The 14,478-nt window shown below is 37.1% G+C and overlaps 2 pseudogenes; both read right to left on the reverse strand.

Annotated features, from left to right (window-relative positions):
• The window catches only part of LOC107739780 (NACHT, LRR and PYD domains-containing protein 12-like), a 17,409-nt pseudogene extending 6,266 nt beyond the window's left edge, over nt 1-11,143 (reverse strand).
• Nucleotides 11,144-12,617: 1,474 nt separating this feature from the next.
• Nucleotides 12,618-14,478, reverse strand: part of LOC107739772 (NACHT, LRR and PYD domains-containing protein 12-like) — a 5,755-nt pseudogene continuing 3,894 nt past the window's right edge.

The following is a 14,478-nucleotide window of genomic DNA, read 5'->3' on the forward strand; positions in this document are numbered from 1 at the left end:
GAGACTCGAACCCCGCAACCTTTGGGTTACGAGTCCGACTCTCTAACCATTAGGCCACGACTTCCCCCTGTGTCATTGTCATTGACAATGACACAGGGGGAAGACAATGACACGTTACGAGTCCGACTCTCTAACCATTAGGCCACGACTTCCCCCTGTGTCATTGTCATTGACAATGACACAGGGGGAAGACAATGACACAGTGCATTCAAGGGCGAATGCACATTAGGCCACGACTTCCCCCTGTGTCAACATATTTTTAATGTGTCATTGCTCCCAGGTGTGTCTCGTGATCCCCTCCTCCTGTGTGTATAAATAGTGTTCCCAGTCCCTAGTTCTCTGTCCGCTGTTAAAGGTCTTCCTGTGTTCGTCTCCCTTGGTTCCTGTAAATAAAGTCTTGGTAAAGTATTCTCCAGCGTCTCCTCGTTCCTCGTGTGTGTGCATCGTGACAACTATTGCTGTGCCTCTGTCAAATCACACATTTTATATTAGTAAACAATGTTGATATAATGTCAAAATCATTTCAAAATTCAAATAAATCAACGTGATTCATAATTTTAAACATTGCTGATTACATAATCTAACTAAATATTCTAAATAACTAAACTTTTTTTTGTCTGTTGTGCAGGTATTGCTCACAAGGATTCTGTCTCTGAAGAGCTAAAGAACGAGGTGAGAGTGCTGGATGTGGACACTTTGACTATGAAAAGAAGGGGGAATTTTCAACATATTTTATGCATACCAAGTCTTTTCTATAGGTTTTATTCAGTGGACTACACTGCAACATGTTGTGCTTTCTCTTCAAATAATTTACTGAAAGTGGTTTTCCAAAAGATTTGTAAACAGTTCTCAGTCATTTGAAATTAAAGCAGAAATGTAAAAGATGTCAAAGTCACAATGTCGAAGAAAAAAATATACACATTTTAAATAAACTGTACAATCATAATACCTTTAACAATAAACAACCATTTAATCATTAGCAGCCTTTTGTTCATTATAAATTAAATTCACTATACTTGCACAATATGTCTAAAATAGTCTGAATGAATGGCAGATGAAAATGTAATTAATTATTTATCTTTTTTAAATATAATACATTTTTAACAAAGAACTGTGTATATGTATACATATGTTTATATCAGTTTTTATATTAATGTATTATTTAATGCAAATAATGTATTTAGTGCAATGAGTCACATGACTTAAAAAGTATATTTGTCTGAATTTAAGGAGGATTACTATGAGTCCTGTTCATGATCTGATTTCTCTTTGAATTTATGTAACCTGAAAAAAACAAAGACACACAATAACATTTAGATTAAATGAAAATATGGTTCAACTGCCTATAGAAAAGTAAAATAAACATTTATATTTTATTTAAAAGTTTGTAACTTACTTGAAATCTTTTACTTATATCCATATCAACATGTGGCACGGGTGGATTCTCTGTGAGGATTGAAGACAGAGCCGCCAAACCCACATCTGTGATGTCACAATCATACAGCCTGCAGAGAGAACACATTTTCAGATCCACTCATCTTTTAGGAACTTTATTACCAGAGTGAAAGTACATAGATGGCTTGTTTGGGATTCAATGATCATCAGTTTGACTGTGATGTTGAGCAAGCAAAATGTGGTAAATATCCTCATACCTCAGTGTCTCCAGTTCACAGTCAGGATTCTTCAATGCAACAGAAAGATGGCTCGCTCCTGTGTTTGTTACTTTGCGGTCACACAGATACCATATTTTTAAATGTGAGAGGTTTGATGTCAAAGCTAAAGCCAGAGCTTCGCAACCCTCGTCTGTGATGGCACAATCAATCAGCCTGCAGAGAGAAGAAGAAAAAAAACAAAAAAATGTAGCACTTAATTTTCACAGAAAATTAGATATTTAAAACTGTTTTTATTACCTTACTAATAGTATAGGAATTTATATGAAAAAAACAACAACAACATGGTATTAATTTGATCTAAACCAGAAGAGTCCACACAGGATATGTCTTATGAACACAGTTAGGTCCATATATATTTGGACACAGGCACAATTTTTATTATTTTAGCTGCTGTAACATATTCAAATTACAGTTATATAATGAACATGGGCTTAAAGTGCACACCCTGATCTTTAATTTGAGGGTATTCACATCAAAATTGAAGGAAAGGTTAAGAAATTACAGCTCTTTCATATGTACCTCATATGAAAGGGACCATAAGTAATTGGACAATTGACTCAAAAGCTGTTTCATGGACAGATGTGGGCCATTCCTTTGTTATTTTTACATCAATTAAGCAGGTAAAAGTTCTGGAGTTGATTCTAAGTGTGCCATTTGTTCACAGACAGCATTTGGAAGCTGTTGCTGTGAACCCACATCATGCGGTCAAAGAAGCTCTCCATACAAGTGACGATAAACAGACAATTGTTAGGCTTCAAAAACAAAACAAATCCATCAGAGAGATAGCAGGAACATTAGGAGTGGCCAAATCAACAGTTTGGTACATTCTGAGAAAAAAAGAACGCACTGGTGAGCTCAGCAACATAAAAGGCCTCAAGTGAAGAACACTCTCCAAAAGGTGCACTGGGTTACTGGTGTTTACTGATGACGTGACAGAGGACAGAAGCAGCTGGATGAATTCTGAAGTGTATAGGGATATACTGTCTGCCCAGATTCAGTCAAATGCAGTAAAGTTGATTGGAAGGCGTTTCATAGTACAAGTGGACAATGACCCAAAACATACTGCAAAAGCAACCCAGGGGTTTTTGAAGGTAAGAAAGATGAATAATCTGCAATCTCCTGATCTCAACCCGATTGAGCATGCATTTCACTTGCTGAAGACAAAACTAAAGGCAGAAGGACCCACAAACAAACAACAACTGAGGTCAGCTGCAGTAAAGGCCTGGCAAAGCATCACAAAGGAGGAAACCCAGTCTCTGGTGATGTCCATGAGTTCCAAACTTAAGGCAGTCATTGCCTGCAAAGGATTCTCAAAAAAATATTAAAAAATAACATTTTATTTATGATTATATTTATTTGTCCAATTACATTTGAGCCCCTGAAATGGGGGGACTGTGTATAAAGATGGTTGTAATTCCCAAGCATTTTATGTTATATTTTTGTTCAATCCCTTGAATTGAAGCTTAAAATCTGCACTTCAATTTCAAATATATATGGACCTAACTACACACGCATACACATACATATATGCATATACACACACACACACATTAGGGCTGTCAGTTTAACGTGTTAACTTAATTAGTTATGAAAAAATAACGCGATTAAAATATTTTAACGCAGCTAACGCACTGGCCCCGCCCCAGACCTGTACGTCATCTGACATTTCATACAGTTGACTGTTGACAAATATGATGCAAGGCAACAACTTCATAAATGCAATTATGCCCTAAAATTCAAGATATTTGGGGCAGACATGCTCCTGTATGAGTGTCTCATATTTATATCACATGATAAGCGATATCACACGAGTAGCTAGAGCAATATCACACGAGTGCTCTTTGTCCTGAATAGAGAATGTGAAGCTAAGTCACGCCGCGTTGCATGCTGGGGCGCCGCCGGCATTCTGAGAGGATCACCCTCTGCTACAAATGCTGAAATTAATACGGATACCTGCTTATCTTTTGTTTTGTTGTTGCCTTTAAGTTAAATATTCGCATTCTTCATTGTATCGTTTGCAGGGAAGAGAAGCTATTTTATCGCTTCACATAATTAGATTTTTTTTCTCTTAAGTTTTGTAGAATTTCATTTATCCAGTCTCTGGTGATGTCCATGAGTTCCAAACTTAAGGCAGTCATTGCCTGCAAAGGATTCTCAAAAAAATATTAAAAAATAACATTTTATTTATGATTATATTTATTTGTCCAATTACATCTGAGCCCCTGAAAATGGGGGGAATGTGAATAAAAATGGTTGTAATTTCCAAGCATTTTATTTAATATTTTTGATTAACCCCTTGAATTAGAGCTTAAAGTCTGCACCTTAATTTCATCTTGATTGTTTCATTTTAACTCTGGTGGCATACAGAGCCGAAATTATGAAAATTGTGTCGGTGTCCAAATATATATGGACCTAACTGTATGAATGACATGTAAAATGATCTTACCAAAGTGCTTCCAGTTTGGAGTGAGGATTCTTCATTTTAGAACAGAGGTGTTTAATTCCAGAGTCTCCAAATTTATTTTCTGACAAATTCAGCTCTCTCAAACATGAGTTGTCGAAACTCAGAGCTAAAGCAAGATCAGCACAATCTTCATCTGTGAGACCACAGTCTATCAGCCTGCAATTTATTGTAAATACAACAATGACACACTCTTCATGCTTTCTGTTCAAGGTATACAGGAGGATATCTTAAAATTCATAAAATACCTTTAAACAAATAATAATTAGTTTGTGATACAGTGATGTGTGAGACTAGATAATGCAATACCTAAGTATTTCCAGTTTACAGTGAGGACTGTCTAGAGCAAGAGAGAACAGCTTTCTTCCTGAATCTCCTATATTATTATGAGACAGATCCAGTTCTCTCAGGTGCGAGGGGTTTGATCTGAGAGCTGAAGCCAGAGCAGCACAACCTTCATCTGTGATTCCACAATCATGCAGCCCGCAGGGAAAACACAACGATGAATCCTTTACTGCCATAGAATGGCTCTTTCACATCTTTTTCTGTTTGCATGTTTAAACTGTGATTGGTATTAGTTTGTTCAGGTGCAGGAGGACGCGAAGGAGAGCTCGGTTCGGTGTTGCTGTCCGTGAGACGCGGCTCACCGAACACGGCGCGCGAGTAGGCCTACTCATTTGAGTTTTTCCGCATCTTGTGTTTGGATGCTTTAAACTCTTTTGAATGTTTAAATAGGCAAGGCTTAAAAACACATGCAAATGATAAGCTTTCCTGACGATGCGCAGCAGTAGCCCGTCAACTGTCCTGAATGTCCTTTTAGGCTGGCCTCAGCCAGTCGTTTGAGATCGTCGGGGGGCCCCCCTCAGCTGTGGGCCCCTATAATCGTCACCACCTTTCACCCCACTAGCGACGGCCCTGCATGTGGCCACTTTGATTAACTCCTAGGTAGTGCTGAGTTATTTGCGGATAAATAGAAAAAAATGTTTTCATAATTTATGAAAAATGTTGCAGCCCGCAGGGAAAACACAACGATGAATCCTTTACTGCCATAGAAATAAAACTGGTAATTTACCATATATATATATATAAAAAAAAGACATTCTATTATGAGTACTTGTACAATATATGGTGAAGAATGTTGATGAAGAAAGAAGATTATTCTTACAGTAATATAACAACATGTTAACTCCCTGACTCCTAAAATTACTTTTCATCAAATAAAGATGACAAAAACAAAACAAAAATCTAGTTAGCAGAACAAATTTAGCTCTGAGAAAATCTCTAGCAGCATTTGTTTTCAGATGCAACATTTTAAATGTGACTCAAGTGTTCAAATACTATTTGGGGAATCTGAAGTTTCTGAAATTTTGTGCTGTATAAATCGAAATTGTTCTCACTGTTTAAGTAAATGATATAGGCTTCCTTAATAGGCACCATGTCAAACGTAAAATAAAAATCTTACCACAGAGTTTCCAGTTTGGAGCAAGGATTTTTAAGTATAGTAGAAAGCAACTTAATTCTGGAATCTCTAAGGTTATTTCCCGTCATATCCAATGTTTTCAGGTGTGGGTTTGAATTTAGAGCTGAAGCCAAAACATCACAACCTGCATCTATGTAAAGGCCACAGAATCTCAGCCTGCAGAGAGGGGGCATAATTTAGCATTAGATAATGAAATACATTACTGTTTTAGGATATTTCATCAGAATGTTGACACCGACCATGAATTTGCAGTTGTATTAGTTTAAATAAATTTATAGAAAGTGACTTACAAACTCAGATAGTGAGATATTTAATTTTACCTAAAAATCTCCAGTATACACCGAGGACTCCTCAGTCCATCAGAGAGGAACTTGTCTTCTTCGTGTCCTAACTGATTATTAGACAGGTCCAGATATTTTAGTTGTGAGAGGTTTGATTTCATAACTGAAGCCAGAGCAGCACAACCTTCAACTGTCACCCCACAATCATTAATTCTGAAATGATGACACATTTTAATGTTAGGGTATCAGTGAAAAATTACAAAATCTTTTATTAATGCCTTTTAAAACTAGATTTTGCTGTGTATGGAATGTCAAAGGCATTTCTTTAATCACTCTTGATATTAAAAGAACAACCAAAGAAACCATACGTCAGTTTTTCCAGTTTACAATGAGGGCTCAGTAGCGCATCACAAAGCAGCTTCAATCCTGAGCCTCCTAGTTTATTCTCAGACAGATCCAGCTCTCTCAGTTGTGAGGACTTTGATGTGAGAACTGAGTTCAGAAGAGTGCAACCTTCATTTGTGATGTCACAATTCCTCAACCTTCATTGAAAATAAAACAAGTGATTGTAACTACTTCAGTGCTGTGGTTTTGTGTAAATAACTACTATATTAAAGAATTAAAAACATAAGACACCACAACACTGACAGTTACCTCAGTATTTCTAGTTTACAGTGAGGATTCTGCAGTCCTTTAGAGATAAACTTGACACCTTCATCTTTCAGTATATTTTCACTCAGGTTCAGCTCAATCACGCATGAAGCTTCTGAGCAGAGAGCTTTGGCTAGACGAACACAGCTTTCCTCGGTCAATCCACACTCAATGAGCCTAAAAAAATACAAATTTTGTATTTATTGTACCTCAAATGAAGAAAAAAATTTAAATGTGCAGTATGTGATGCTAACAGCTAGTAGTTGAAATGGGTACTGCAGACCAAATTCTAAATATTGGAGAGAGGCATTTCTACAGCCCCCTCCTCCTCAGACTCATTGCTCACATGGGTTGCCAGATTAAGGATACACAACAGAAATGAGCGCAGCTGATAACGGAAGGTGACAAGCCTTTACACTGTAAGTTCTTGAGCTGATGTATCCACGTTTTAATATGCCCCTGGTCATAGAGATTTTAGATGGATGCCAAGGCTTTTTGGGTGAAGGAGAATCGGATCTCTGCAGTTGATTTGCATTCTTTCATGGCTGCAATTCGCTGTGTTTTCCACCAACTGGCAACCCAGGGTATCGAAATACTATTGAGTTAACTGGCAGAGGGCGGAATCACATGGACCAAAACAAAAACAGACATTCCGACACAGAATACACATTTCAAAGTAGAATATCCGGCTTTTTTGAAGAAACAAGTATGCAAACTTGGAATGTTTCCTTAATATCTGCAAAAATATGGTATGTTTATGCTTTAATACAGTCAAAATATACGCACAGCACCTTTAATATTGTCATGTATAATATTTGGATAATGTGGTTATTGTTATTATTACTTACTGAACGGATGTCGATAATCTTCAATCACAGGCAGCAGTTTAAGGAGAATTTGCAGCATTTGTTCAGAATCCTTTCCTGAAGCAAAATTCTTAAATTGAAACACACCCACGTTCTCTGATGTCAACAGAACAAATATTAGAGCTGACCACTGTAAGGAAAATAGGGCGTTTGTGAGAGATTTAGTCTTTAGATACCACAGCATTTGTTCTATTAGTGAGTAATACCCCAGATCATTGAGACAGTGGAACAGATTGATGAATTTCTCTGGAGTGGGATGTTCCTCTATCTTCTTTTTGATGTAATTGACTGTTTCCTCTAAATTGTGGAAACAACAAATTCCTCTAAATCTGCTTTCTGTCTGTGTCAGAAGACCTTCTAAAAGAGTCTGATTGGACTCCAGAGAAAAGCCCAGAAGGAAGCGAAGAAAAAGGTCTAAATGTCCAGTTTTACAGTTTACAGGCTCATCCACAGCTTTCTGATGTAGGTCAAATATATGTTTATGCTTTAATAAAGTCAAAATATACGCACAGCACCTTTAATATTGTCATGTATAATATTTGGATAATGTGGCTATTGTTATTATTACTTACTGAACGGATGTCGATAATCTTCAATCACAGGCAGCAGTTTAAGGAGAATTTGCAGCATTTGTTCAGAATCCTTTCCTGAAGCAAAATTCTTAAATTGAAACACACCCACGTTCTCTGATGTCAACAGAACAAATATTAGAGCTGACCACTGTAAGGAAAATAGGGCGTTTGTGAGAGATTTAGTCTTTAGATACCACAGCATTTGTTCTATTAGTGAGTAATACCCCAGATCATTGAGACAGTGGAACAGATTGATGAATTTCTCTGGAGTGGGATGTTCCTCTATCTTCTTTTTGATGTAATTGACTGTTTCCTCTAAATTGTGGAAACAACAAATTCCTCTAAATCTGCTTTCTGTCTGTGTCAGAAGACCTTCTAAAAGAGTCTGATTGGACTCCAGAGAAAAGCCCAGAAGGAAGCGAAGAAAAAGGTCTAAATGTCCAGTTTTACAGTTTACAGGCTCATCCACAGCTTTCTGATGTAGGTCAAATATTAAAATCTGTTCATTTTTTGTTTCATAAGTTGGTTCAGTAACATTAAACACGTTAATGTTGTTTTTCGTGAAGGAGTGATGCACATACAGAGCAGCTAGATATTCTTGTATGGTTAGATGAACAAAACTGTAGACTTTCCTTTGATGCAAGTCCTCTCTACAAGTCCACAATCCTGAGTACACTGATGCTTCAATCACATCAATGCCACACTCTCTCAGATCTTCTTCATAGAACGTCAGATTGCCTTCAATAAGTTGCTGGAAAGCCAGTTTCCCCAGTTTGAGGATCATGTCTTCACTGTTCACTTTCTTCTCGTAGTCCTTCTCATGTTTGATGTTGGTCTGAATGATCAGGAAGTGTGTGAACATTTGAGTGAGAGTCTTGGGAATCTCTCCACTCTCTGCTTGACTCAACATCTTCTCTAGAACTGTGGCTGAGATCCAGCAGAACACTGGGATGTGACACATGATGTAGAGGCTCCTTGATGACTTCAGGTGTGAGATGATTCTGTCGGCCAGACTCTGATCTTTGAATCTCTTCCTGAAGTATTCCTCTTTTTGAGGGTCATTGAAGCCTCGTACCTCTGTCAGTCGATGGAGGGATCTCATTCCCACACTCGGAGGGAATGAGATCAGCTGCTGCTGGTCTGGAGGTGATCCAGATGAGAGCAGGGGGAAGCAGATTCCCACCAATGAGGTCCGTCAGCAGCACGTCTACTGAGGCTGATTCAGTCACATCACACAACCTCACGTTGTTGTGGAAATCCAGACCCAGACGACACTCATCCAAACCATCAAAGATGAAAATGATTTTACCTTCATTTGGAGAGATTTCAAGTTGTTTTGTGCCCATGAAAAGTTGCAGAAGATCTTGAAGACTGAATGTTTGGTCCTTGAGTAAATTGAGCTCTCTGAAAGGAAGTGGAAATATGAGGTGAATGTCCTGATTTGCTTTCCCTTCAGCCCAGTCCAGAATGAACTTCTGCACAGAGACCGTTTTTCCAATGCCAGCGACTCCTTTAGTCAGCACAGTTCTGATGGGTCGGTCTTGTCCAGGTAATGTTTTGAAGATGTCACTGGAATTGATTGGTGTATCTTCTGTTTCTTCTCTCTTGGAAGATGAATCAGTCTCTCCATTTTCACCTTCTGTGATGTAGAGCTCTGTGTAGATCTCATTTAAGAGGGTTGAATTTCCTTGCTTTGCTATTCCCTCATGCAGATGTTGAAACTTCTTCCTCAGCTTTGTTTTGAGTTTAGTGCTGTTCAAATAATTAACAGACACAAATAACACAAGTGAATGAGTACACTGACAGTAACACAAAAAAGTGAATAAGATCAATAGCCCTACCTGTGATCAGAAGTGCTGCCAGTTTCAGATTTAGCACACAGGACATGCTTTGATGTGTCACTCTTCTTGGACACGTAGCTGGATTCCAATACGTCTGGTCATTTCTGTCTATAACGCAAAAGTATCCTACTTAAACAACATTTCAATATTTAGCTGAATGAAACTACATGCTAATGTTTCCTAATGAGTTTATATTTGTTCTAATTTGTCTTTATAATCTCACTATATTTGGAGTTCATAGAGACTGAAAAAAATCATTAAAAGAGACATATCTTATTTGGTCATTCAATTTTAGCCGATTAGATTTAAAGTGACAGGCCAGTTGGCTAATATGATTTTCACAGTTTACAACAAAGGACGGACTCTAAACCGTAATTAACTCATTTACAACAAAGTTGCACGAGGAAGATCATAAAATATATCCCCTCCAAAAGTATTGCATTGATTTGTCCTATCTGAGTAGTTCATTATTCATTTGGGCCCCTTAGAAACACAAACAGAAAACTGCAGCTTCACAAACAAACTCGAAGACACAGAAAAGACAAGGATGAAAAACTGTCATTAATGGAAGGGTGAAATATAGTTATGAAGAATTAAATTATACATTTAGAAAAAAAATGTGCAAGCAAGTATTCCCAATACTGATTAGAGCATTACCTTCTGATTGTAAATGTACCTGTTGTGAGAATTGAAGCTGCCTTTAAATACAGCAAATGGCAGATCCTTTGACGTGTCACTGCTCATGGACACACACTGGGCTCTGGTGAGTCTGAAGTCTTCTGCCTGTAAACAGAGAATAGATTATACTTCATTAGGTGAATCACAAAAAATACCCAAGTGTAAAAACTCCTTATTTCTCAGTTTAACGTAGGTGTAGTGATACGACTGTAGGTGTATTATTCAAGTCAATTCAAACGATATTCCAGCATTACTAAAATATTTTGAATGACGTGGTATAATAAATACCTGTGTGGAGAATTGCTGCCACCTTTAAATACAGCAAATGGCAGATCCTTTGACGTGTCACTGCTCATGGACACACAGCTGGGCTCTGGTGAGTCTGATCTCTTCTGCCTGTAAACAGTGTGATGTAATTTTTTATAAAACTAAATTGCATTGCATTGCAAAATTTATTCACAGTCAGGACCCTCCTTGTCACCCCTAAATTGAGTTGCAACAGAGTGTTTAACTGTATTCACATCATAATAGTTAACGGTATGTTGGGTTTCAACCTGTTGGACTAGTTTCTTTGTCATTTTTTTTCTGTTCACCTGAGTGCAGGAGAATCTCCACCTTCATAATGCAGTGGAGGATCCATTGACTGTTTACTCTTCAACAAAACACTCCTGGGCTCTGGTAAATCTCATCCACTCTATTACTGAGTTAAAGAAAAATTTGGAGTTTTAATTAATCATGTAGATTACATATGACAGAATCAATAGAATTAATACAATTTTATTGTAAATTTTACTGTATGTGGATTAAAAGAAAAACCTTTAGTAATTTCACGAATATCATAAGCACAGTAAGAGCTCCTTTAGCATATTTGATTAACACCTTGAATACATGTTATATATAACCTGCTTTTAGACTTATGTACATACAGGGCATTTATTACAAGCTGCCAAGTTAGTGACTGAAGTATTTCTCTGTCTAGTCAAGGATTTATCAATTTAGGTAAATAAATTACCATACATATTAAAATCAACATCAATTACAACTTAAATGTCAAGATATTGTAATAATATGAATAATACTTACAGTTATCATAGAGCTTCATGCTGCGTCTGCCAGTGTAAACTAAAATGAAAGTAAAAGACCTCTTATAAGGGACTTTTTACCTACATACATCAATTCTTGCTTTTCTGGAAATGTAGCTTTGCTTAACCATGTAAAACTTACCTGTGTATGAGATGGTGTTGCACACGTACACACATATATACATAAATACACATTAAAAAAATGGCTAAGAACTTGAAAAAGAAAGGGGACTTTTTATGTATAAATAAAAAAAATCCTGTCTAGTCTGTCAAATTCATAATGGAGGTTTTTTTTTTTCAATGTAAAATAGCTAATAACTGAACCAAGATGCATACCTGAAGCACTAGATGTCCATTCTGTAAATGGATTTAAATGGAATCACAAACCTAAGTTATACTTCTATAGTCACACACTTTGTGAAAACATACTGCCTTCTATTGCTTTTATAAAATCTGAAACTCACCATTTGTATTGAGAGCCTGACACAATTAGGCCTTCACCTGAAGCACAAATAGAGACTCAACGGCCCCACTACAACCTCGGCTATCTCGATTCAATAGTCTGTCATCAATTATTCCACTATAACAACATAGCCATTGATAATTCGGTTTATTATGTTAATTATAAAAAACCAAAAACAATTTTCATAAACAGCAAATAAGTAAACATTAACACACAAAAATATAAAACAATTGTTTGTAATTATAGTTAATGAATTTTATAAAATTACATTTAAATATGTGACATTGCCTTAACCTGACATTTACAAAAAATAAAAAATTAAATTCAACCTCAGTTAAAATCAGTGTTCATTATAGAGTTGATTCTTTTCTGAATGTGTGTGTGAATTGCATACACTTGTGTAAGAAACATACATATGACAAAATATGACAGAATATTAGAGGACAGAATTAAAAAATGTTCTAGTTCAGTTTCTTTTTAACCAAACAGGTAGCCTTAAAAATACTACCACTATTCAAAGCTGTAATTAAAACATTATTGTAAAACATTATTGTCAAAGATTAGGCCTATTGGAGTATGTTTTATACAGGAAAATACTATTTCATTTTTTGTACTTAAACAAAAATCACCCAATAATGGATTGTTCAAAGTAAAAGAATGAATTCTGAAAAGTTGTGGTGTGGCCTCCAGTTGAGGTGGATCTTGTGTCAGCCTGTGTCAAATATGAGTAGTAATTCATGTTTAATTGTGCAGCAGCATCATTGTTGCTCCTGACATCTCAATACTCTGAGTAAGATTCAGATCTGCAAGAGGATAGACTGAAATAAAAGCAAAGACAAGTAACAAATAAATTACAGCTCTACAATATATAATTAATAATGAGTGTACAGATAATGAGAGAGCAGATCTACTAATAACTGCTTAACTTATGTCTGTTCCTCACACTAAGATAAAGTGTGGCTTAGAAAGACTTGCAATAAAGCTCATGGGATGTATGGACTACTTTTAATTTTTAATGCAGTTTAAAATGCGAATCATCATCCACTTTAATTGTATGAAACAGGGCAACTTTCTTTAAAATAGCACTTGCATGCAGGATAGGAAAGGTTTAGGTTATGGTAAGTAAATTATTTTTGAAAAACTATCCCGTTAAAACTCACTTGACTTTTTTCAGCTTATTCTCTGGATGTTCCCTAAGAGCTAAGAGCCGCTCCTCTGTTGACTTTTCTATTTCATTCCCAGACAGATGCAGCTTACTCAAGTTTGAGAGGTTTAATGTCAGAGCAGAAATCAGAGCATCACAACCTTCATCTGTGATACCACAATCATTCAACCTGCAGAAGGAACAAAAACACATCCCCACAGTTCAGGACATACTCGGACAAATTTGTGATTTTTGAGTTTGACTTGCAAAGTATTTCAAATGCTGTGACTCTACCCGAGTGTCTGTAGTTTACAGTGAGGACTCTGCAGTGCATCAGACAACAGCTTTAGCCCTGAGTCTCCTATGGCATTGTTAGACAGATTCAGTTCTTTCAGCTGTGAGAGGTTTGATGTCAGAGCCAAAGCCAGAGCACCACAACCTTTGTGAGTGATACCACAACCAGTCAGCCTGCACAGAGAAGCTTATTAGGATACACTGTACTTGGGGTCAGGTAATGTGTAACTCAGGAAAGTTTTCTTACCACAGTTGTTCAAGACCAATAGCAGGACACTTTGGTCCTTTAGAAAGAAGCTTAATTCCAGAGTCTGCCAGTTTATTCTCAGACAGATCCAGCACTTTCAGGTGTGAGGGGTTTGATCTCAGAACTGAAGCCAGAGCAGCACAACTTTCATCTGTGACACCACACTCCTTCAGCCTACAGACAGAACAAAGACCGATCTTTCACCTGTTTTATTCATAAAACACAGATCAGTTCACCAGTAACCACTTGAGCAGACTAGATGAGTTCATACCTCAGAATTTTCAGTTGACATTTAGGATTCTGTAAAGCGACAGATAGCCACTTCGTTCCCAAATCTCGTACATTATTTCCAGACAGATCCAGCTCTCTCAGGTGTGAGGGGTTTGATGCCAGAGCTGAATCCAGAGCAGCACAACCTTCATCTGTTACATCACATTTCCTCAGCCTGCAGACACAACAATGACACAATTATTTGTATGTATAGGTGTATTGTGGGCAGACTTAAGTATTGTTAACACAACGACCAAAGAGATCATACTTCAGTTTCTCTACTTTACAAAGAGCATTCTTTAGTCCATCAGACAGACACTGTACTCCTCTGCCTCCTAGTTTATTAAATGACAAATCCAGTTCTCTCAGGTGTGAGGGGTTTGATATGAGAGCTGAAGCCAGCGCAGCACAACCTTCATCTGTGACACCACAACCATTCATCCTGCAGAGACAACAATACAAATCCTTTCTTTTA

Source organism: Sinocyclocheilus rhinocerous, unplaced genomic scaffold (assembly GCF_001515625.1).
Source record: "Sinocyclocheilus rhinocerous isolate Xijiao unplaced genomic scaffold, SAMN03320098_v1.1 scaffold2120, whole genome shotgun sequence".
Classification (NCBI taxonomy): domain Eukaryota; kingdom Metazoa; phylum Chordata; class Actinopteri; order Cypriniformes; family Cyprinidae; genus Sinocyclocheilus; species Sinocyclocheilus rhinocerous.